The sequence below is a fragment of the Onychomys torridus genome, chromosome 16 (assembly GCF_903995425.1).
Source record: "Onychomys torridus chromosome 16, mOncTor1.1, whole genome shotgun sequence".
Lineage (NCBI taxonomy): Eukaryota > Metazoa > Chordata > Mammalia > Rodentia > Cricetidae > Onychomys > Onychomys torridus.
Window position 1 is genome coordinate 51,202,893 of NC_050458.1, and position 25,917 is coordinate 51,228,809.

At 46.3% G+C, this 25,917-nt stretch overlaps 1 protein-coding gene across 1 annotated transcript in view; it reads left to right on the forward strand.

Moving 5' to 3' along the window:
* The window catches only part of Tbc1d22a (TBC1 domain family member 22A), a 272,127-nt gene that overhangs the window by 140,406 nt on the left and 105,804 nt on the right, over window positions 1–25,917 (forward strand). The gene's annotated exons all lie outside the window — the stretch shown is intronic.

Here is a 25,917-nt window from a genome sequence, read left to right on the forward strand (position 1 = left end):
CCGAAGAGATAGTGCTGGAATGAGTACTAGAAACTGTTAAAGCCATTACAGAAGAAAGATATCCATCAGTGATAGCTGCTCATTGGGAATGGTCTTAATAAATATACCTGGCAATGCCAGTCTGCCAGAGGAGTGTCGCTCTGGAGTCCGAGTCCAGCAAGCGTCCCTTTAAGGTAGAAATGTCAGTCTGTGTGAACCTGCATTGTTTCACACTGGCCCAGGAAACTGTAAATAAAGATGGAGAGTGAATAAACTCACACAGTAACTGTCAGGGTGTTGCAATCAGGAGGATGGTCCCTGGGAGCTTTAGACCCAATGCAGGAGACAGCTCAGCACCATGCCAGCCTGTGGGGAGAGGCAGGCTGTCTACTCAGAAGTCTGTAGACAAACCAGATACACTACTTCAAGAAAGGCAAACTCTCTTCCTGGCTAGGTCTGAAATCTAGAGGGTCTGAAATCAGATCACTGGCCCCCGGGGCATTGGAAAAGGATTTGAGATTTCCCATGTGAAAGCAGCTCCATCCATAGCAGAAGCTGGCTTCTAACCCTCACTGGCCCATAGGGGCTGCATGGTTGTATACCCAAGTGCTGTGGTTCCTGGTAAGGGCCCTGTCCTCCTAATTGTACACTTTCTTGCCCTAGTGTTGTAGGAGCAGCTCCTGGGATAGGAGTTTCTTCTGGGCCAGGCTCCCTTGACAGGCCACCTCCCCACCTCGGGATAAATGGGTGTCACTTGGGGCCACCTGGATTGCTGGTAGGTGGGTGTTAGGAGAGACTGCCACATAGTGCTAGGTGGGCTGGAGGCACTGTCTGAACAAAGGCCACCCTTAGCAGGTGGGGTGGGATAGCACTCAATTCGTTTTCCCTTTTTGTATCACTTCTTGAGCTGCTGGGAGTCACACACACTGCTCGTTTCTGTTGGGAGAAGCACGTGGAACCTGCATCTGGACTGTGCTTCCAGCTCTCCAGCCCACCAGTGGTGGACATGGCAGACTGCATGTTTGGGAAAGGTTGTGCCTGAAAGCATGTATTCAGAGAAATACAGACCCATGCCCCCACCCTGCAGAGCTACCACCATCAGACAGCTACTTACTGTACTAGTGTGGCTTAAACATTTTACCATCTGCCCAAAGTTCTGCTGGGAACACTGGTAGCCTGGGGGTGCTGCTGTGCAATCCCCTTGGGCTCTTATATTGCCTACAGAACTTGAGAGGATCCATGTTTAGGACTGTGTGTGACAAGGACCAAGGCCCTCAGTGTGAGTTTTAATGCGGTGGCGCAGTGTTATTCATTAAGTAGCGCTGTTACGTGCAAGAAAAGCCAGGCGGTATGACAACACCCACTGTAAGAGTTTTATTAGGAGGAGGGAGGGGCAGCACAGAGTGTGTGGTCAGGCCTGTTGAAAAGACATGTGTGGAGAGTGGGAAGGTAGATGGGACTTGCCTTTTATGGACTCCCTGCCGATGCGCACATGGGCCCACGTGGCTATTCCACACATGCACATAGATTACTTGTGCATGGATTTCGTAGGATGTAGGGCGCGAAACAGACTAGGTAGAAATGATTAAGTGCCTTGCCAGGGCATGCACCATCATGGGGGCATGGCTAGAGGTCCTGTCACTCAGGCCAGCCTAGACATCCCAGTGGGATGCAAACACTCTGGTGTTTGCTTGGGATGTGGTGCCATTTTGTGGTGCATGTGCTCAAGGCCTGCCGCGCTACCTGTGCCCCTCCCCCTATGGCTTCTCTCATCCCCACATGTGCCTGCTGCTGTCTTCTCTAGCCTCTTGACTTTTTGTTGGCAGTGGCTCCTCCTCTTCTAGTGGCCTCTGTGGATGCCTGCCTGACTCAGCACTGTCTGCTTCTCCGAGAAGGTTCCATGGGACTCCTCTGTGTAGTTGATGAGGACGTGGCTGTGTTCTTGGATTGCACTGAGTTGCACGTTGACCAAATTTTGAGTGCTGAGTGTCGAAGTCCACACCACCCTTAGAAACTAGAGAATGGCCTAGGCCTTGGGAATCACAGTGCCCTCAGCAGCTTAGTTCAGAGTTATCCTCCTACAGCCTTCCTTGTGGCCAGCTGGAGGCTCTGTCCTGCTGTTCTTCCCTTTGTGATTCAGGTTGATGGTAGTGACTATCAGAGGTGTCCTTGGGGAGTGCAGGAGGAAGGGCCTGAGAGCATGTGTGAGCGCCTACTGTGTCTAAAGAGACTGGAACACAAAGCCCATTTCCATTTTGTTGGGCAGCCCTGGGCATTTGGCTGCAATGGTGTCAGGGGACAGCCCAGGCTGAGAGGGCAGTCCTGAGCACCACTAATGGACATTTCAGTCACCAGCTCAGAAAGGACATTAGAGAGTTTTGTAAGCCTCAGTCCCATCCAAACTTAAATTCATTTCACAAACATCTAGAATATTGAAGTCAGGAGAGGCTAAGGGCTCGACATTTTTATTTAGGAAGAATAATTAAACCCCACAAGGCTCATGGCCAGGGGACTTAAATGACTAAAAGCTGCATGTGCCTTACAGTGGGTTCCATCCCTATTCTAGTAAGTGTGCATCACAGAGCTCCTTAGAAAGCAGAAATAGAATGCTGTCTGTTCTGCCCTGTCCTGCCTCTCTCATTGTTTAAATTTATTTAGGAGTTTGTGGCCTAAAGAAGATCACATGTGTGTTCACTGTCCACCTAGTCCCGAGTTAGTGAAACCTCATAGCCACCTGCTCCCACCATTAAATCAGTTCCCATTTCAGTGACAAGTGTTTGTTAGACCCCTACCTCCTGGTGGAATCGGCCCACGGAATGCAGTCTGTGATTTTTGCCCACATTGCATTTGGAATGCATATGTTTATTTGGAAGTGAGAATTTACATTTTTGCAGCAAATTGTGATGACCCCTTGCACATTTTATCATTAACATCCATTATATTTGAGATCATGTGGACTTGTATTGCTGCCAAGATAGAATTGCTAGACATGAACAGGCATCCAGCCTTTGCCCCCCAAAGACTCTGCAGAGTCTGGGGCCAGTGTCCACTTCCAGGCCTTGTCCTCACTTCATGTCTGACTGTGGCACAGATGCTTCTGTGTAAATGAAGCATCTGCCGTGTCTTCTGACACGTGAGATGGAGAGCTTGCTCAGTGTTACAAGATCGCTTGAGCCTGTGCAGACATAGCAGTGCCTAAAGAGAGGCTGGTCATGCCCAGATCGGCTCACAAAGAACGAGTTCACAGAGGAGATGAGAGTGTTACCATCTCCAAGAAGCCTGATTCTGGAGGCACAGGGACTGTGTGAGGTGGCTTCAGGCGGCCGAGCTATAGGAGCTCTTTTGATCTCCCTGGACCCTGGGTCTACTGGGCTTTGCCTCAGGTAGTTGGAGGGAGCCTAAGGTAGAGAGACACTGCTGGAAGGAGGAGGGAGGCTAGGAAACTCGAGGTGAGCCCACGCTGAGCAAAGGTTATTGAGAAAGGTCAGCCCCAGATGCTGCTGCAGTGACCTTGAACCACTTGCTGGGCCACTCAGGGAGACTGAGCTAAGGAAATGTGCCTCCCTGGGTTTCTTACACTATTGTGCTGTCCCTTTCCTTTAGTAAAAACAGGACTGACTCTGTCCTCTGACCTAATCTCTCAAACCCACATGCCTGCTACAGGTCCAGGGTGACAGATTCAGCAAGCAAAATACAGCTGTTGCCCTTGACTCTCAGGTGAACACTGACGGGTTTTTAATGCACATGTCTGGGCAGTACTCAGCAAAGCTCTGCTTCCCTGGGCTTCCTTGATCTTACCTGTAACCCTTCCAAGGATGAGTTCAGAGGGGCAAAGTGTAATTTAAGCCTATTCTAAGCTTCAGGCTCCCTTTTCTTTCTAGACACTTCAGAGAATGGGGAGAATATGACCTTAAATGTAATAGGTTATTTGAAATTATACACACACAGCCTTAGGTACACTTGCATACATCAATATATACAAACCATGTACATATACATAGAGCACACACATATGTGCCTGTGTGCATAAAATACACATATACATATATATATACATATACCTCTATACACACTTGTATATATATATACATACATGCCTTTATATACACATATGCATATATATTACCTGCATACACCTATATGTACCCCAGTATACACATGCATACACCTGTGACTATATGTTCCTGTATATTTATACACATGTCTGTATACATACATAGTATACCTGCACATACCTGTACCTACCTGTACATACACTCATTTACACAAAACCCATTCTGTATATATACATACTCCTGTATATACATTCATATATATCTATACACACATTTGCACACACTTATATACACATAAACACATATACACTCACATATGTATGTGTACTCCTATATATACATGCATTTACATTTATATACACATACCTATATATACTTGTACATGAACCTGAATACACATACACACCTTCATAAAATATTATATGCCTGTATATATACACACATATATCTATATACACATATATACACACATACACATATCCATTTACATGTTTATATACACCTTATACATAAACATACCTGTATGACATACACCAGTATACACATATAAACACATCTATATATACACATATCCATAACTGTGTACATATAATACACCTTTATATACATATGCTGAAACCTATATACAAATATATACCCACCTTTGTATATATTTTTCATATATATACACTTTTACCTATATATATACACACACACATACATACATACATACATACATACATACATACATACATACATACATATATATATATATATATATATATATATATATATATATATATACACATAGGCACACACACACATCCAGAGATGTCATGGTCATTGAATTGATGGTCACTGGATCTGTCATTGTTACACCTTCAGATGTGGCTCTCCTTATTGGTGTGGACACTCCATTGGCCATTACTGGTCTTGCCGTTGTCCTGTAGATATCTTGGTACTGGCAGCATGTGCCTGTGTCTTGGTATGTTGGGAGCAGCTTCTATCTTCTCCAAAATATTCTCTTCTGTGGCCAAGGCTGACTGAGCTCTATAAGCACTAGGTCCCTTTGGCTTTTCACTGAGAGATGCTATGCTGAGGCTGGACACCCACTGCTCTTTCTTAGTGAAGTTCTTCCTCTTCTGTCTTACTAGTGATTCTTTGCAAGGCTCACCTAGGTTCACTTTTTACATTTGCCATCATTCAGAGCCTGCAGGAGGATGAACTGTTTTGGTTTTGCTGTGGCCATGGATATTGGCCTCTGTGCCCTAACATTGTGCCACTGAAAGTCTGCAGGTGCTCTAGGTTGCTTAGTTATGGCTGCCCAGGGTGAGGGCCTTGGCTATGTCCTAGATTCTGGCGCTTTCCTCCTCTGACCAGTCCATCCCCTAAGCCTGATGATATCGACCTGTGAATCATGGCACAGTGGCTGCCCAGTCCTCCTCTGTCCCTCTTTCTCCCCAGCTTGAGGCTGGCCAGACCTAGGGCTCCTTGTTCCCATTGGTCCCTTTGCAGGAGTACTCAGGCCCACTCAGGGTCTCTGTGCCTGTCCTCTCCTTTGTCTGATGCTGTTGCAGACCTTATTGCCACCTTATTGCCATCAGATGTGTTTCCTCATCACTGTGACTACATGCCTGACAAAGCATCTTACAGGAAGGATTTATTTCGCCTCATTTAAAAAGATGATTTACTATTTTTTTTTTTTACATACATTGGTATTTTGCTTGCATATGTGTCTATGTGAGGGTGTCATATCACCTGGAATTCTAGTAATAAGACAGTTGTAAGCTGCCATGTGGGTGCTAGGAATTGAACCCAGGTTCTCTGGAAGAGCAGCCAGTGTTCTTAACCACTGAGTCATCTCTGCAGCCCTTTGCCTCATGTTTATATGGCAGGGAAGTCATGATGGCATTCATGATGGCAGTACTATGGCTTCCAGAAGTGAGCACGTGGGAAGATGAGGGGTGCCAGGGACAGAAAATGGTTACAGACCAACTGGGAAGGCCTCGTGCAGGCCATGGGAGAAGTCTGCAGCGGCAGCTGCTTTGCAAAGAGTCCAGAAGGTCCTGTTGGGGTCCTAGAAGGTTGCTGTGCACACTCACCTCTGCACAGGGCCCAGTTACAGCGGAAGCCACGTGGGAGCTTGGGAGGGGCCTAGAGCCAATATTTTTACCACTTGCCTCCAGGCCCTTAAGGATGAAAGTACTAGAACTCATTATTGAGCAGTGGTCCTACCTCTGCGTGCTAAACGGCTTTATCTCCTTGTACATTTTCCCTTTCTTGGGTTTTTAATTCCAGTTAAATGTGATTTTAATGAAATTTCTCTGAAAGCTGTCGTGACTACATTGTAAGGTTAAAATTGACTTATTCTTTCAAGATAGGATTCAGTTATAGCTAGTAAACTAGATTCAGTTTTATTACCAGGCAAGTGAAAATATTTTTATTACCCTGACAAGGTAAGCAGTCGGAGAGCAGAGAATAAATCAGTGGTGTGGCTCAGGCCCAGGCAATCCTTACTGTGACTGCCTCTTGCCACGCAGCAGTCCTCTCCAGTGTGCAGCCTCATTAGGCCTCAGAATAGCCGATTACAAACTGGAAATGATGATGGTGTTGCATTGGAGGCACATAGACAAGCTGATTGAAAAGTACATATGTAAATGCAGTCTGCTTAGGAACATGTCATAGCTTGGGGGTGTTCCCTTGGGCAGAGGAAACCCTGTGTTCAGGGTACAGCAGCAGTCTAGCCCATGGGCTTTCCCAGGAACATGCCACAATGCCCAGGCTGGGTGAGAGCCAGTCTTGAGTGCTTGCTTATATTCCTCTGAGGATTGTATTCCCCATTGCCTGATTGTTGTGCCTTGTATAACCTTTGACCTGTAGACCCTTTGGGTCTCCTGTTTTTCCCTCTTACTGGATAACATGCTGGGCAGGGTGGCAGGGTCTCCTGATTAAAGGGTCTTGATCTGTTGGGAAGTGATGACGTTTGCCACCCAGTGCTGTCAGGGTAACTGGAGGAGGCTCAGTCTCTCAGTGCTGTCGATGCTCTGTTCCTTTGAGACATCCCTGCTCTCAGGACCTGATTTGGAGGCTCCATGAATGAGCAGGTTCTTGAGCTTTCTGGCCTTCCTCATTCAGAGAACCTAGAACCAGCCCCATGCTGGAATGTTATTTCCAGCTTACTCTTTTGCCAGCTTTTGCTTCAAGTTTCTGGTCCTAGGGCACATTTTCAGCCCCCATGGTTGCTTGGGATCTTGACATCATGCCAGCAGGCCGTCTTTCCCATCTTCACTCTTAAAGTGGTACTGTGGAAGAGCAGTCTGTCTGTCACTGGTTCCTCCCTCACCATCTCCTTGCTTGCTGTTTGTAGGCCCTGCCATCTCTTCCTTTTTCCTTCCCAGCACAAGCTCAGCTTCAGGGCTCTTCCCGAACAAGTTGAGAGGGCTCTGTTGACACCAAGGGTCAATTTGTCATCCCACTTGAAGAATGGGGGCACCATAAGGGTCCTGGGTCATGTGGTCTTCTGGCCTACCCATACCCAAATCCCCAGCAGGACAGCAGGATTTTTTTTTTTTTCCATAAGGCCTCATATGGATTGGCAAGTTGGCTTGTGACCACAGAGGACGTTCTGTCCTATATTAGAATGTTACCAGTGTTCTGAGAGCCTTTTCCCCAGGCCACATTCAGCACAACTGGAAAAGATTGCTGTTAGGAGTCGAGGCCCACAGCACATCTCTGCTCCCCACCCAGCCCATTTAATGGCTGTGGGGAAGCCAAACTGCTTCAGTTACTGCAAGGTGGGAGGGCAGGACCAGCACTCCACAGAGACGCAGGCTGCTCTCCTTTGGCATTGATTCCTCACTACCCCTGATCCTTTCTCTCAGCTACTGAAAAGTTCTGGGACAGGGAGGCAGAACTGTGATGGGTACCATCTGTGGAGTGTTTACCACCTGGAAGTGGCAATGGCCACCTTGGGCAATGAAGTGCAAGCCAATGAAGTCTGGTGAGCTCTGGACCAGATGATCCTGTCTCTGTGGTCTCCATGCTGAGATTGATGTTCTGGGTTTATTGCTGAGCTGAGATCAGTTAATTACATTGTAAGCAGAGACTTCCAAGTGCGGTGATTTGCCCTGACCTTAAGAAGAAACGTGTTGGCCTGAATGTAGGCCATCAGATCTGCTTTTGATATGTGCTCCAGCATCCTTCCTGTTCATGACTGTTGGAGAGGGTCTGTGTGTTTTGTCTTTCTCATGGTAAAGGTCTGGAAACTTTCTCACCCTCCAGGTAAGTAGCTACATTAGCTGGGGCCTGTGACACATAGGTCTGGAGGCCATACCTTTTCACTTTGGTCTCCCATTCAGAGGTGGACTTATGATGGACCCTCTATACTCTAGACTGTGGGTGCCTGGTGGGCTCAACTTCCAGTTCACCCATGGTCCTCCAGACTCACCTGGACTTCCTCTATAGTTGTGTATCCCCATTACTGCATGGGTTCATGCCTCACTCCCCTAGTCCCAGTCTCTCCATCTCAAGATCATAGGGGTTGTTGATAACAGGGCTAACCCAGACTGTATAAGGGCTTTCCTTCATGGCTACAGCCAGGGTGAGGGCATGGGGAATGGCAGTGTATGGTGGAAGAGGATAGTAGGGACCATATTTGGACCCTGGTCTTCCACAGGCAAGTCCCGAGCTCCAAAAAGTCTATGAAGAGAAAGAATCAGGGGCACCTACCAAACAGTGTGAAATGTTCTCCTAGGCCAAGAGGACCCCACTCCCTTCCTATGGTGCTGTGAGCAAACATAAAAATGCTAGGTTTGTAGAGCCAACCCTAGCTGAGTATGCACTGCAAGGGGGTCCTCACTGCCTGTTGAAGCCTTGACCCTACTCTGCCTCTGCCTGGGCTAGTACAATGTTGCACATGCTTAGCAAGTATCCCCCATTGGATGTGGGGATGTGGGTGTGTCACATGGCAGCAGTGAATGTGGTAACCAGGGGACCCTGGGGACCCTGCCATCCTGGCTTTTGGGAGCATGGAAGGACTTCACCATGGGTAAACCACCACAAGAATGCAGGCTGCACCTCACTGCACAGGTGTAGTTGGAACTTACTTTCTTTCTTTCTTTTTCTTTCTTTCTTTCTTTCTTTCTTTCTTTCTTTCTTTCTTTCTTTCTTTCTTTCTTTCTTTCTTTCCTTTTCTCTCCTCTCCTCTCCTCTCCTCTCCTCTCCTCTCCTCTCCTCTCCTCTCCTCTCCTCTCCTCTCCTCTTCTCTTCTCTTTTCTTTTTTCTTTTTTTGGTTTTTCTGAAACAGGGTTTCTCCGTGTAGTTTTGGTACCTGTCCTGGATCTTGGCTCTGTAGACCAGGCTGGCCTCGAACTCACAGAGATCCGTCTGCCTCTGCCTCCTGAGTGCTGGGATTAAAGGCTTGTGCCACCACCTCCCGGCTGTAGTTGGAATTTTTTTTTTGGCTGCCTACCAGCTCCCAAATAAAGACACGGAGACTTATCATTGATTATGAATCCTCGGCCTGAGCTTAGGCTTGTCCCACTAGCTCCTTTAACTTAATTTAACCTGCTTCTATTCATCTACATTTTGCCTTGGGGCTTTTTACCTTTCTTTCATTCTGTGTGTCCTACTTACCTGCTTTCTCAGTGTCTGGCTAACTGGCCTTTGGTGTCTCCCTGGTGTCTGTCTGTCTGTCTGTCTGTCTCTCTGTCTCTCTCTCTCTCTCTCTTTTTCTTCTTGGGCCTAAATTCCTCCTCCTACTTACTCTCCCTGCCCGGAAGTCCTGCCTATACTACCTCCCTCACTATTGGCTGTTCAGCTTTTTGTTAGAGCAGTCAGGTGCTTTAGGCAGGCAAGGTAAAACAGCAACACATCTTTATATAATTAAACAAATGCAACACATCTTTACATAGTTAAATATTCTGCAATATAGTCAAATACAACCCATTTTACATAGTTAAACAAATACTCAACAATATAAACAAATGCAATACATCATTACATTGTTAAACAAATGTAACATATCTTTGCATAGTTAAATAAAATATTCTGCATCATTTTCTTTTTGTCTAAATAAAAAGAAAGCTTTTAGCTTTATGTAGTAAGATTATATAACAAGTATAATTATCAATAAGAATTACATTTACAAAATCCAGTTCATGTGCATTTGGCAAATTCAGAGAAAGTACTCCATTATCTAGCCTGTCTTGGTGAGTCCAAAGTTGAATACCTAATTTATTTTCTATCCTAACTTGTATTACCAACCCCAAAATTAACTTTTTGGACCTCAAAACATTTCCTTAGATAAACAATTTAAGCTTTTGTGTTTCTCAACCTTATAAACTATATCTCTTAGGTAAGTTTCTTTTCTGAATTTGATAACAAGGAAAACTATCTCATCTTCAACTCCATCAGAGTCCCAAGAAGGATATAATATTATCTGAGTAAACAGGAAGTGCAGCAAGCAACTTCCAAAACTATAGAAATGAGAGAAACATCTAGCTGCCTGGACAGTCATCTAAGATTCCTCTGCTAGATACTCCATTATCTAGCCTATCTTGGTGAGTCCAAAGTTGTGGCATCCATCTTCGGCCTACACCTAGAATATCTGACAGATTTTTCTGTGAAGCAGGAATTTTGAAGGACTGTCCCACCTTGTCTTGGGAAAGTTTGGCATTCTTTTTCCTATGTGTGCTGCGTATCCAGTTTGTACAGCATACTGTCAGCAGTTGATGCAAGGGTAGTTTCTTGCCCAAATTACTAGCTTTAACATAGTGAAGGCAAACTCCATATGGAAGTTCTTAGATGCCCATTATCCTTTTATGAAGTCGAATGGTGCTGCCAGGAGCAAACATGTCTCATTGCCTTAGGTTATTAAACGTAGGCCTCTGAAGCATTTGAAGATTACCTATCTGTATAAAATATATCCGTTTAACCTTGAAAACATACCTAACATGACTACAAGTTTGATTGTTATAGATGACTAATTACTAACCTGCATTTCTTAATTATCCTAAATAGTTTTTACTAATAGCTTTCAAGAACTAGAACTTTATATTATATTTTAAAATGAGCTGCATAGCTACACTATCTTAAAACAAGAGTAGCAACATATATATAACAAAATAAATTAAATTTGTACCAACACAAAAATTCAAACTAATATAAAATACTTACAAATACTGTAACCAACAAGATTTATCATGTCTCATCCAGTCCAGAGCTATTCCCATGTCAAGGGATCAGCATATATGTCACCTGTCTTGTAGTTTTCCTAGGTTTATTTCTTTATGCCTGTAGCCAAGATTTCAGGGTTCTCCTTTTATCAAACCTGGTCTCTATTAATTGAAGGAATCCATAACCTCTTCCTCAATGCAATACATTTTTTTTGAATTCCATTTTAAAGTTAAGACATTCTTAAAATATCTAGGCCAGTTTAATTCAGCAGTTCCTTCTATAATTCTGTGTCTCTCAGCAGCTGCTGTTCACTCATCAGAATTCAAAAAATTCGAAGTCAACAAAGTACTATACAGGATCCAGACTCCCTGCATATTTCCCATCTTTATGTGGCTTATTCTTTTTATATTACTTCACTATTTCTTTAAAGACTTAATTATTTTTAAACTGTTTATTTTTCCCTATGACTGTCTATACCCATTTTCTTTTCTTTCTTAAGCTCCTATGCACACTGTAACCTGATTAAAGGTTTTTTCAGTCTAGACCTGTTTTACTGTGCCCCTGTAGTGTTCTCTGACTTTAATTTGCTATGGAGAAGCTAGGTACTCTGCCTGGTGATTGGCTCTGCCCCCTCCCCAGGTCCAAGAAAGCTGAACCTTAAGCCCACAGGCCTGGCAGAGAGCTGCATTTAACCAAGAGCTGTATTTAACTGCTCCAACTCTAGGAAGTTGGTGCCTGCACTGTGGCAGGCATTTTTACTTAGCTTGCAGTTTCTACCTAGCATTCTGGTTGCTCAAGTGCTCTGCTGCACAGCAGCATCTCTTAAAGGAGCCACATCTGGTTTTTTGTTTGTTTTTCTCAGTTTTCACAAGCCCTATGTGGAAATCCCGGCCCCATGCTGTGTACCATTTGTAGTTGGTGTTTTGTTTGGGCCACTAATCAGTTCCCAAATAAATACCAGAAGACATTATTAATTATGATGGCTCAGCCTTAGTGTAGGCTTGTCCCACTTGCTCCTTTAACTTAATTTAACCTGTTTCTATTTATCTACATTTTGCCTCGGAGCTTTTTACCTTTCATTCTGTAATGTCCTACTTTGCTTTCTCCATGTCTGTCTGTCTGGCCCCTGATGTCTCCCTGGCATCTCTTTTTCTTTCTCCCCTTTTTCTGCCTAATTTCTTCCTCTGCTTACTCTCTTCTGCCTGGAAGCCCTGTGTATGTTCTTCCATCACTATTGACTATTCAGCTCTTTATTAGACCAATCAGGTGCCTTAGCCAGGCAGGGTAAAACAGCAATGCATCTTTACATAATTAAACAAATACAATACATCTTTATATTGTCAAGCAAATATTCCACAACATGAACAAATGTAACACATCTTCACATAGTTAAACAAATGCAACACATCTTTGCATAGTTAAACAAATATTCTGCACCACACAGGTATCCTGAGAACAATCAGCACACTCACTTAGCACACTGAAAACCCCTCCTCATTTCCAGGAAACCTGTTTCAGCTAGAAGCTGTAATTCTCTGCACACTGATCCTGTTCTCATGGTTTTCTTATCCTTCCTCTGAGAAAACAGAACTCCGGAGGGGTCAAGATTTATCTTGGAACTGCACATATCTTATCATTTCCTTCTGAATGAGGTTTGTCACATAGTGTCCATGTATGCTGTGTGCAACAGCTGGACAGCCAGGCGTGGACGGTGCAGAGGCAGAACTCACTGTAGAGGGAACTGCAGCAGTACTGGGATCTGCTACAAGGACTCAGGACTGTTTCTTCTAGAGGGTTGGCCATTCTTCCCTCACACCTTCATAAGGTAGATCCCACACTGGGTGCTGTTGTGGAGAATGTGGGAACAGATGATGGCTTTGGAAGACAGCTCCCCACTGCCCACTGCTCTTGCTAGGGGCTTTCTTCTTGCTCTCCATTTGCTTGCTTCAGTTTGAACTTAGGGTTCTTGCTTCAATGAAGAGGGGCCATAGTTCATTCATATTGATGATCTGAAGCTCTGTCTCTCTACCATCTGGTGTAGGATCCCTTCCAAGGATGCTCTCTGTTGAGCAGAGGTGATGTTAATGTGGGTCTGGGATGGCAAGTGTATTTCCTGTGATGGTACATGGTGTGTGGAGGTGGGAGACGGGACACTTGTAGCCTGAGAAGAGCAAGGTGTAGTAGAGTGGTGTTCAAAGAGTGGGGCGAAGGAGATTTGGCATGTCTAGTTCCTATCAGCTCTGGAGCCGGACCCAGATTGCACCCATTTCTTGAGGGGCATGGGGGTTGGATGCCAAGACTTATTTTCCTTGGGGTGTCTGCCAGGAAGGCCAGGGCATATCAGCCCCAGGACAGAAAGGAGCCAGAGGCCCCTGCAATTGGTGCCAGTGACAGAAGCTACAGGACATAATTACATGGCTAGTGTCTGGGGTTGAATTTTCAGCACTAGGACAAACAGGCCTTTCTTTCTGTCAGAATTAGGCATCTGTCCCTCTTAGGCCTTTGGCTATGATAATGACCATGAGTGAAACTGCCCTTGAAATGACATCTTTAGCAAACTCTCAAATATACATTTATTCATATAAAACCAGAACATAGAGCTAAGTGCTTAGATAGCCTTTGGCTTGCCGACCACTTGCTGCTGGGATGGTCAGTTTTCTGGACACTGCCTCAACTCATCGGTGGCTTTGGAGCAGATGACGAACACTGAGGCTGCCCAAGAATAACTATGCTGTGAGGTTATATTCCTAGAGCCTGGCATGCAATGGGTGGGGGCTGGCATGTATGTTCCAGCATCTGGAGTCCCCGAGTTTCATGTCCTATGGCTGGGTCTGGGTGTTGCTGCCATGCTGGGTCTTCACAGAAGGGTCTGACCCTTGAGACTCTAGGTCACTACAGAAGGTGAATGATGATGTTTAGGTACTATGGGGCGGGCTGGGGGAGGCTTCCATGTGAGTAGTTATTACGTAGTACTTTGAAAATGCCCCATCCCATCCACCCTCCTTCATGAGCCTTGGTCCTTTCCTCTTTGTCTTGATTCTTCTAACCTGCAGTTGCTGGTCTGTCCATCTGACCCTCCTGCTGACTTGGAGAGCTTTTCCTGTCTCCTTCCTTGGAGTCTGAACCTGGAGAGGAGCCCAGAGTCTCATGGTGAGGTGCCATGCTGGTTACCAAGGCCAGCAGTATTTACAGATGCTTATGTTCCTTCTCTGTGCTCCAGGCTCCAGGCACTGGGCTCTGTGGGATGCAGGGAAGTCAGGAGTAGGGAGGACTGTGATGTGTGCTGAGTCTGAAGGGAGAGCAGACACTGGCACCAGGCACGGGGAGGTTCTGGGTCTAGGTTGCAGCTCAGACAGTTTTGCAGCACTGTGTTCTCAGTATTAAGTTGATTCAGCAGAGGTGAATGTCTCCAGAGAACTTGGCTGCTTCAACCCCACTGGGCTGTGTCAGGGCTGACTCTGAGGACCTGACCTGTCATGTATGTGTCTGAGGCTTCTATGCTTGTTTGTCTGGGAGTTTCTCTGTGTATTCCTCAGTTTGATTAGGGTGTTAGCCTGCCATTTGGAGCTGGCAGTCTGGCAGAATGGGTCTGATCCTCTCTCAGTATTGGTTTCCTCTGAGCTGGACTCTGGGGAGTCAAGCCGCCCCCCCCTCCCGCTTTGTGCCATGCTACAGCTGGGAGCAGGTATGAAGTGAATGTGATGGGCAGGCCCATAGAGCTGTGCCATGCCTGGTGGTCTTCCTGTCTCCATGGAATCAGCTTTTCTGTAGTTCTGGTGACACCTGTGTCTTGATGCTGTTGTAATGTCTGCCTTATCACATCAGCTGAGAGTCTACCTTGCAAAGGGGTGTTAGGCATGTACCTTGCTCCTGAAGTAAGCAGCTAGTTGCAGAAGCCCACATAGTCAGGACCTGCAGGTGGCCTCAGCCAACAGGCAGCACAGAGCTTGGGTCTTGGATCCTATAGCTGTAAGCAAGTGGATTTTGCCAACTACTTCATTCAGTGAAGTTCGAACAGTCTTTTCCACGCCAACCCCTGGATGGAAACTCACTTCTGTTGGCAGCTTTGTGAAGCCCCACTTCAAAACTGGACCACAAAGACTGTGTTGTCATCAGTTTGTGGTGTTTCTAGCTAAGCTTGTGTCTCTGGGCACAGTGAGGAGGGTCCCAAGAAGAGCCCAGTGATCTCTGTGTTCAGACAGTACTCTGAGGAAGAGCTGAGGCTCAAAGGAAGGGAAGCATGAAAGGCATCCTCCATGGGTCCCTCAAGGAGAGTCCCAGAGACAAGGCAAAGCCCCTGAGTGGGATGGATTCTGTTCCCGAAAGCCTGAGCTGGGAGTGTTTGAGCAGAGCTCAGAAGGGTTTTCCCAAGCACCCAGGGGACAAGCCCGGCCACTCCTCTGCCCAAAGCCAGGAAGAAAGACAAAGCACCCCAGGCAAAACTTAAAAACAAGAATTAGAGGACACAAGTTGAGCACCCAACAAACAGAGTCCCAGCACCATCTCCCAATGGCACTGCCAGGTGTGGTGGGGGTGGTGGGGCAGGGAACTCGAGTGAGCCAGATGTCAGCTGGAACTGAACGGCAGCCTGCACAGGGGCTGACTGGTTAGACAGTGACACTGAGGCGGTACTGGTCAGTGACACGGAGACAATGATGGCAGCCATGGGGAAACAGAGATCGCGCCAAGCAGACGGAAGACATCAGAGTGGTCCCCACGGAGTTTATGAAGATCAAGACTCCAGTGAAACAAATGGAAAACACACTGTGTGGGATTGTGGGAGACTAGACTCTGGAGAAGCCCCACGAGCTCGCAGGCACAGCAGCAGGCTCTGTGCAAAATGAAAGAGCAAGGAGGAAGACAATGGAAATGGTACCCATGGTTTCAAGGAAGGTTCTGGCAGCTTATGTACCTGTGATTGGTGTCCACTCTTGGGGAAAAGGAAGAGTGTCCTGGGAGAAATGCCCTGGATTTTTTGGGAAACACTTAGAAGCTGTTAAATCCAGAGAATCACAGAGGCAAGTGGAAACTGAGCAAGAGATGCAAGACAGTCAGACTGGGTCACTTCATAGTCACGGTGCTTAAAGCCACTGAGGGGAAAAAAAACCATGAAAGGGAGCCAGAGAAGTGTCAGGGTCATGGCAGATGGCTTAGGAGCATCTCAGACAGCAGCAGAGCCACATGTCCAACCCACTGAAAGAAGAACTCCAAAGTTGCTAGCCAGAAAAAAATAAAAGCATCCCTAGAAATGGTGGTCAAATCAACATTTTTTTTTTTAAAGATAAAACTTAAAAGCACCCAGGGAGCAGGAGGAACTAGAAAGCTAAGACAGAAACAGTGACAATGACCACAGCCATGTGGAGAGAGGTGGGGAACCAAGGGAGCATGGGTACCGGGTCTGAGTTCCCACACTGCGTGCTCGGCTGTGTGAAGCTCACAAAGGCCGCCTGGCAAGGCTCCTAGGCTGTGAACTCTACAGTGACGGGATAGCTGAGCTGTGGCCCGGGAGCTGCACAGGAGGCCAAGTGGAATCATACGGCTGATGTGCTGACTACAGGGAGATACTAAGAGTGTGAATGGTGAGCAAAGAATGACGGGACAAACGGAGCACCAGGAGTAACAGGCCAGGGTCCAGCTGAGCATGGAGAGAAGCACACACTGATGGCCTTGCATGCCAATCAAAAGGCACATGTGTCAGACTGATGTGATTCATGGAGTCCCTCTGAAACACAAAGACACATGATCTAAAAGTAACAAGATGCTCACACCACTCTAAACAAAATGAAAGTCACTGCTCAAAGTCAAACAGAGTTAAGAATGAGCAATATAATCTTTTATATAGTATAATCATAAATGTATTTATATATGTGCTATAGAAACCTTTATATATAATACATAAAGCATTTCACAAAAGGGTCATTTTATAAGAGCGAAAATCAGTCACCTGCCACTACTACCAACTATTACTTCATGTATTGATAGAGTTTCAAAATATTCAGAACAAAATTTCAAACTTTTAAGAAGAAATGGATGATTTGCTTTATAGTTGCAGGTTTTGGTCTCCTTTCCTTAACAATAGAACAGGAAGACACAGAACCAGTAGACAGAGCACCTGAACAGCACTGTCAGTAAACTGTACCTCCTTGACTTACAGGGCACTCTGAGGATATGCATCTTACCACACACATTTGCACAGCAGACATCTCAGTGAGCTTAAGAGTATTTAAGGAATATGAGGCATACTCTCTGAGAACAATGGAGCTAGTGTAGAAATCTGTAAGATAACTGGGAGATGCCCAATGATTTCTAAAGTAATCCATACACCTGTAAGTAACCCAATGACCATGGGAGAAATCAACAAAAGATGTTAGGAGATATTTCAAAGTAAATGATCAGAAATACTCAGAAATACAGTGGTAGAGAATTTATTGAACACAGATAAAGCAGTGCATAGAGGGAAAGACACAGTACTAGATAACCTGTTCCTGAAGGAAACTTGAGTTATCAAATCAGGGATGTCAGCTCCTGCCTTAAGGAATTAGGGTGGTGAGTTAGATGGAGTGAATCTGAAAGTTTGTTTGGGAAAAATCAATATGTGAATGTTTATAGTCAACTGGTTAGCGTGGGACAGTCACCAATGTGCAGACCCTCTAAGCTTGAGGAAGATAGAGACTGTTGCTCACTTTTTGACAGTACATTTGACAATGTTATGAAACAGGTATATTTTTCTAAAATCACACAGCTGGCCCTAGTAGAAGTGGATGTTTAGAATATGCCCACATTCATGAGAGCAAGTGAGTTGGAGTTTGAATCTTCCCTCAGTGAAGATTGTAGGCACAGATGCCTTCACTGGAGAACATTCAATGAAGGATAACTGATTCTACATGGGCTGCTGGTCAAATAAACAGGGGAACATGCTTCACAGTTTATTCTGTAAAGTTGGTGTTTCTCTTGTACCCAAACCAAAGGTGCTTTTAAAGAAAGTACAGACAGACCAGTATCCTCTGAGAACATAGATGGGAAAATCCTCAACAAAACTTTTGACAAATCAAATCCAACACTGTATTAAAAGAATAATATATCACTGTGACATGTGCTGTATCCTTGAATGCATGGTTGATTTAACTGTTGAAAAAGCCTCTGATATAGTCCATTATGTTAAAATATCAAAAAAGGACAGACCCATAAAATTATCTCAGCATGTGCAGGAGAAGTGTTTGACAAAGCCTAGAGTTAGTTCTTAATGAAAGCCCCCAGTAATCCGGGAGTAGAGGGCAACATCCTAACTCTGGCAGAAGGCTTCTGCAAAAGCCCACAACTGAACTCATACAAATGATGTGAGTCTGAATGCTTTCTCCAGGCCTGTTCATTCTCACTACTTCTATTCAGCATGCATACAGGGAGTCCAGCCAGTTCACAGAGGCAAAACCAGCAAATGGAAGCACATACAGTGTGCCAATGGCCCTTAGACTGGAAAAGGAGAAACGGAACCCTTTCATCTCTTGAAAGCTGATGGAAGTAACAAGAGAACTAACTAGAACCTGGAAGAGAATTTTGGAAGGCTTCAGGACACCAGGCCAACACACAGAAATAATGTTGTAGCATCATAGCAACAAGAAACCAGCAATCAAGATAGCTCAGTTGGTGGGTCTGAGTTTGATACTCAGAGCCCACATGACTTTTCTTTTTATTCTTTAATAGGCATCATGGTGCATACTTATAATCCCAGTGCTGGGGAGGCAGAGACAGGTAGATACCTGGGGCTTACTGGCCAGCCAGCCTACTTACTTGCTGAATTCTAGTCCAGCAAGAGACTCTGTCTCAAAAAATAACCAGGTGGATGTGGATGGCACCTCCTGAGGAATGACATTCCAGGTTGTCCTCTGACCTGTATATATTTGTGAGTATGTGTGTGCATACAAGTATATATACAGACATTAGCAGTTGAGAGGTAATGAACATCACTGGTTGGAGTAGCATAAAAATGTGAGATATTTCAGGAAAACTTGATGCAATCATCCTGAACATGAAAGCTACAAAATATAGCCAAGAAAAATTCAGAATGACCTAATCATGCCCATAGCCTCGGAAAGTCAGGGTATTGAATAACATTTTCCTCTAACTGACCACACATTTCAACTCAGTCCCAGTTAAAGTCCCATTCTGCTTTCCTGCAGAAAGGGGCAAGCTGATCTTTCAGTTCACAGGCAAACACAGAGCCCCTGGCATACCTAGACACATCCAGCAAGATGAACAACATACCAGGCCTAGCTTTGGCTGAGTTCAAGAATGATGATCACAGGCATGCAATATTGACACTGAACTAAAGACTGCTGGGATAAAAGATTGTTTGGAGAGAGCCACACACATGGGCAATTGATTTCCCCAAAGGTTGGAAAGAAATTCAGTGGTAAAACACACATACCATGTAAAGGACCATGTCTTGGCCACGGTAAAACATGAACTTGAATGAGATGCTTTAAACCTCAGGTACTGTGGCTTGTGCATCGAAGTTCAGTATTGGACTTGATATCTTAGAAAGCTACCCAAACTGGGGAGCATAAAGGAGATTTGGACAAATATTAAAATTAAAAGTTGCTCTTCAGATGCTTCCACCCCGAGTGAGTGTAGCTGCCTTCCAAATGCTACAGTCCCTTTTTGGGTCTTTACAATGTCATCTCTTGAGAGTTATATGGGACAAGGCCTAGGGTGATTGCTCAGTTGGTAAAGTGCCTGTCATGTAAACGTGGAAACCTGAGTTCAAATTCCCTCACCCAAGTAAAAAAAGTAGACCTGGCAGTGTATGCCTTTAATGCCAGATATGGGGAAATGGAGACAGGAAGCTCTCTGGGGCTCACTGGCCAGCCAGCCTAGTTGAATTGGTAATTCCTGGTTTTATGAGATACCCTGTTTCAAAAAATAAGGTGGAGAGGTCGTGTGGTGGTTGTGCATGACTTTAATTCCAGCACTTGGGAGGCAGAGGCAGGCAGATCTCTGTGAGTTCTAGGCCAGCTTGGGCTACAGAGTGAGTTTCTGGACAGCCAGGACTACACAGAGAAGCCCTGTCTCAGAAAACACCAAAACAAAACAAACAAAAATAAGGTGGAGAGTGATTGAGGGTACCACCTGATAGTGACTGCTGACCTCTCTCTGTGTAAATTCACCTGCACATGTATACAAATAGAATGGAAAGGAGACAGAGCTAAGCCCTCATGGGGCTGTCTTCTGGTTGCCCTGTCCTCTGTTCCCCTTCTCTTTTGCAGTCTTCACTGATCTGTCAAGGAGAGTACAGCCAGACTTCCTGAGTGCTGGCCCTCCAGGAAGCTCAGTGCTGCCTTTTCCAGTGGAATCTGATTGGTAGTTGCTTTCTGGTGTGGTGACAGCTCTGTCTTGCAGGGGTTTATCGAGATGCTTATGAGCGTATCTGTGAAGCAAGAGTGATCTAATACCTCGTTGCCTCAGCTCTGTGTAGCTCCAGAAGAACCTGTAGTTTAGATTATGTTACTGTCAAAAAATAGACCTTAATGCCTCTCTAGAGATGAGAAGATTGTGTGCTGTAGTGTCAGATACATGCTGATGCTATATAGCCTGCCAGAAGGCTTAATTATATTCTGGGCTCATGCTCACTGGGTCCCAAGAGTGGGAGGTATTGTCTCCTTCCTGCAAGTCCCAGGACTGTGTATGCTGTGGCCCCTTCCTAGGGCTGAATTGATTATGTCAGGCTTGCTTGCCTTGAAACATTGTGCCTTCTGGTTCTGATTGCCCTCTCCAACACAGTGTTGAGCATGGAAGAAGACAACAGTTGTGTGCCTTGTTGGCCATGTTAAAATGGCCCTTGGAGGACTTGTTTTGAAGGAACACATTTGTCCTCTACCCTCAGGTCTGTTGGAGATATCAGCCCATTGGGCCATTTGATGGTGACAAGTCTATTTACTCTCTGCATGCCCAACCTGGTGCCCACCATACTCCTATTGCTATCCACCTAGAATTTGAGTCAGAGTTTACAAGTCACAGGAGGAAGCCACCATGACTACCCTCCTCCCAGATGCCAACCATACTGTGGTACCCAGGCCATGTGCATTTCTTACTGACTGGCTCAGAATTCAAGTGTCCTCAGCCTTAAGCTCTTTGAAGTTACTCATAGATCCAAGAGGCACACACTCGAAGCTACAGTTTTATTGTGGGGGCATGGGCCAGGGGCATTAATCCAATGAAGAGATGCACAAGGTAGAGTCTGTGGTTCTGGGTGTGGGCAGGTGCATCTTGGGTACATAGTGGTGCTCACTCTCCAACTCCTCTCTCCTTCCTAGGGTCCAGCAAAACTTCTGTTTTAGGTGACCATCCCCATCCTGGAGCTGTCCACTACCCACCAGGAACCCCATTAGTATAACAGAGACATTGCAAGGTTTTCAGGGCTCCCTGGCAGGACCAGGCACAGGGTCTGTTGAAACTCAGCACACAGTAGGTGGCAGCTTCTGAGCTAGGCTGCAGATGCACCTCTGGGAAGCCAGCTTTCCTGGCTCTCATCATGGAGCCTCCTGGGCTCCTGGGATGCTTTTGAGGGGCCAGAAGCACCTTCAGCCCCTTTGGTCCAGGGATCAGCTGAGATTCTGAGCTCTTGGCTCAGAAGCAGCAGCAAGGATGTTGGGATTTCTCTCTCTGCCTGATCAGCACATTTCTGAAATGGTGTTAAAATTTTCTAAATAAATCTTACTTCCTATTGATTTCCATTACAATTTCTGAGGAAAAGAATTTTTTTTTTTTTTTTCCTGAGGAGGTTATCTGACCATTATTAGTGTAGTAGTGTTGGTGGGAAGTGTTGCAGCTCATTATGGGCAGTACAGCTCACTTGTATGCCCAGGCACTGCTCAGGCATTCTGATTTTCCTGAACCAGATTATCCCCAGGACCAAAACTAAGCCTGGCCTGTGCTTCATGGCTGGCCCAGGTGCTCTTCCAGTCCCTCCTTGGGTCTTTGCTCCACTCTCCTACCACCTTTGGCCAGGAGGGAGTGAGAGCCTCCTTCCTTGGCTGGAATCCTGAGCTAGTAAGGTGTACTCCTGTTTGCTGTTGGAAAGTAAGCCACTTTGCTTAGGCCTGAGCCCTAGTACTGGTACTCACAGCCCTGGAGTCTCCATAGCCTTGGTTTGCACAGCCTTGGCCTGTGTCCCTCCAGAGCCCTAATTCCTATAGGCCATCTGTGTTGACTCTTCTCCCGCTTCTAGCCCTCCTGATGTTTTTCTGAGCACACTCTGTGGAGGTTGGTGAGCACACTGGCATTGCTGAGAGGAAGCTTGCCCGGCTGTTCTCAGGGAGGGCGCTTGCTGCTGTCATCCCCTCCAGTATGGTTTTCTGAGATTGGGCTTCCTCCTTGGTTCTTGGTTCAGCCCCTCATCCTGTCACCATGGCACAGTGGGTGCCCAGGTCCTCCAGCTGACTGGTGTGCTGGGTGCAGCCCCCGCATGAGACCTGCCTTTTCCTGCCACAGAGAAGCGGCCCCGTGTTGACTGTTTCTGTTTCTATTGTTTCTGTTCTTTTTTTATCTTCCTAACTGATGAGAGGATCGGAATCTTTCCCTTTAATCAAAACCCATTCAATCCAGGCCCAGCAAAAGTAGGCGGTGTTCAGTCTGCCCTCAGCTCAGCAGGGGGATTAAAAGATTTCTCTGTCAGGTATCTAAATGTGGGCCATTGTGTATGCTCTTTGCGCAAATAAATCTTTGTTGCCTGGTCCCATGTCAATTCTGCTAACCTGTAGTGGGAGCTCCAGGATGCAATGTGTTTGCATAATTTACCTGCACTTTCAGTCCCGAAGACGAGATGGTTTTGGCAAGATTTCAGCACATGGGCCCCACTATTGAACCCACAGAGGAGAGCACTCTGCAGGCGGTGGATGCTGTCCTTTCTGATGACTTCCTAGCATGCTCCTCTCCCTACCCCCCAACCCTCCGGGGGGGGGGGTTGGCTGGAAAGATGGTAGCACTTATATCTGCCTGCTTGTTCATTGTGCTTGAATCCTGTTTACTAGGGAAATGGAAATTCTGGTTTTGGAATTATTGCTGACCAGTTTCCTTTATCAGTGAGAGAGCACGTGCTTATAAAACAGTAGAAATGAGTCATTTCAGCACACATATTCACAGCTCTAATGTTTATAAGTCGGAAGTCATGCCTAGAGTTTAGCGGTCCATCTTACACCATGTTCAAAATAGGAGGCAGTCCTTCCAAAGACTTATTATGCACATTAGAAGCTGGTCTACTTTATCATTTGTTACCTGTTCCCTGAGTAGCATGCAGTCAGTGAAAAATGGCCACTTCCCTATGAACAAGGTCACTGTCCAGGTAGCTCCAGGGTGGACATTTTTTACCCTGGCACTTGTTTAGGACACCCAGCAGAACACTGGCCACAGACACTCAGAGAGGTCCTCATGGTCTCATGTTGTGGTGTTTGCCCTTTAGTAAACTCCTAGGTCCCATGTTGAGCAGAAGGGAAGGCCAAGTGCTCAGAAGCCTGGTGATATGGGCAGCTGCGAGGCTCCAGACTTGTCCTATTTGGCTCTTGGAGGAGAGGAGAGCTTACCCTCCAGTGGCTTGGTTTTAGAAGTAGCCCTGGTGTGGAGGGCCTTTTGTGTGTTCTCGCTGGGGACTGGTGCACAGCAAGCCTTCCCCTGTCGGGGTTGACGTGTGCCCAATGTTGTTATTAGTGTTGGTGTGGTCATTCTGCAGGGCTGGTGCTCTGCAGAGGGAGGTGACCACACCTGGGGCCTATCATGCACTCATAGTAGAGCCTGCCCCTTACCAAGTCAGTCCTGTGTGTGTGTGTGTGTGTGTGTGTGTGTGTGTGTGTGTGTGTGTGTGTGTGTGTGTGTGTGTGTAGGGTGAGGGGCTGCAGCTTGCTGGTCCCTTGTACAGGGCAGGAAGGGTTGATTTTCACTTATTTTTTTCTTCCACATGGAGAGTTTATTATAAGAGAGAGAGAGAGAGAGAGAGAGAGAGAGAGAGAGAGAGAGAGAGAGAGAGAGAGAGAGAGAGATCGAGTGTGGAAAAGCCGAAGAGAGCTAATTTTCACTCTTCTGCTAGGTTACTCCAATGATACATAGTCCAGAAATATGTGTTTAATTTTTTCAGAGCAGTTTCTGGCCAGTTTGTCTTAGAAAGGCGCTGCCTGCCTCTGGGGTGCATGTTTGTTTTCTAGGTCTTAAGATTCCGACCTTCCTTGGGGGCGGGCTGCTGGTACTGAAGGGAGAATGTGGCCGGCATAGAAGGCTGTGGCTCCTGGATGTAAGCCCCTGTGCTGGCTTGTTTTCTCCACTTTACCCTTTCTGAGTCTTTGGTGGAAGAACTCCAGCATCAGCTGCTCCTTTAACACAGAGAGTCTCTAAGGAGACCCTCTCTGCCTTTAGGGAAGTTGGGTCTAGCCATGCAGACCTGACAGTTCCTTAGGGGTACCCAGCAAGTCCGTCTGAGGGGGAGATCATGGGGTGGCTGCTGCTGATCCCTGCCTTGCTGTCTATACGACAGCCAAAGAGCTGCACACCAGTGAAGGTAGAAATGAGACCAGCCGTAGCCTGGTAACAGTGGATCACCATGGCCGGAAGTGGCCAGTGGAACCAGGGCACCTGCCTGATGCACCTGCTCTGGCAGCAGGTCCTTCTGATACCAGCATAGGCTGCCCTGCAGCCTGCCCTCATTGCCTGCTGTTTGCAGGTGCTGGGGTTTCCTCCACAGTGCTGCCACCACCCTTGGGCCCGCGGGTCCCCAAGCAGCCACCTGCATATTCATGAAAGCTCATTCCTCATGCTTCTGTACAGAAAGAACCTTGTTGAGTAAAGTCAGTCATTTTCTAAACTGCTGGTTTGCAAGTGTTCATCAGATTTGAATCTCCCATCAACTGCAGTGCCCTGCTTCAGTGCGCTGGGCCACAGGCGAGACTACTGCTGTCCCAGCAGGATGTGCCCTTGGGGAACTGCAAGGGGCGCTGGGATGAAGAGCCACTTGGGCCCTTGGATCTTCTGCCACTTTAGTAACTACAAGTAACTGCAGACTTGAAGTAATTTTTGTCTTCTTTAATAAAAAGAAAGAAAGAAAGGCCTGTTTAGAATTAGGAAGTCCACTAGTCCTCTTAGCGCAGGTCTGTGCCAGACGTCTTTACCAAACAGAATCCAGACCTACTCCGTGTGCAAGCTGAGTATCTGCAGTGAGAGGCGCCAACTGGACAGGTTACCATGCAGCCAGTCCCACTGCTCAGCAGCACGGTAGGGTTGGGTCTCTTTCTGCTAGGCCTGGGACCCTGGTTCTTAAGTCTTTTCCTGCAGAAGCAGCATGCGCCAGATATACAGGGACCTTCTGCTTATTCCAGGAGCCCCTAACTGGGGTCTTAAGGCCATCGTCCCACCCAGTGTCCTTTCCTGGGAGTCTCAGGGCCACCACCTCTCCTCCTGGAATCCTTTCCCTAAAAGTCTTAGGGCAGTTTGCTTTCTTAGTGCCTTGCTCCAGCCTCTGTGGAGACTGGAGGGAATATGGCTGCCATCATTAACTCCATTCTATAGGTATGCGCCCCCTTGTTTTCACAGATCCTGAATTGATTTCCACTTCCTAGCTTCAACAAGGGCCCAATCCCTAAGCTTTCTCCTCCAGACCCACCAATATAGTCTGTTTGGTGATACTGTGATGAAATACCTGAGCCTGCTTACTTATAAGGAAAAGAGGTTAATTTAGCTCTCGGTTCCAGAG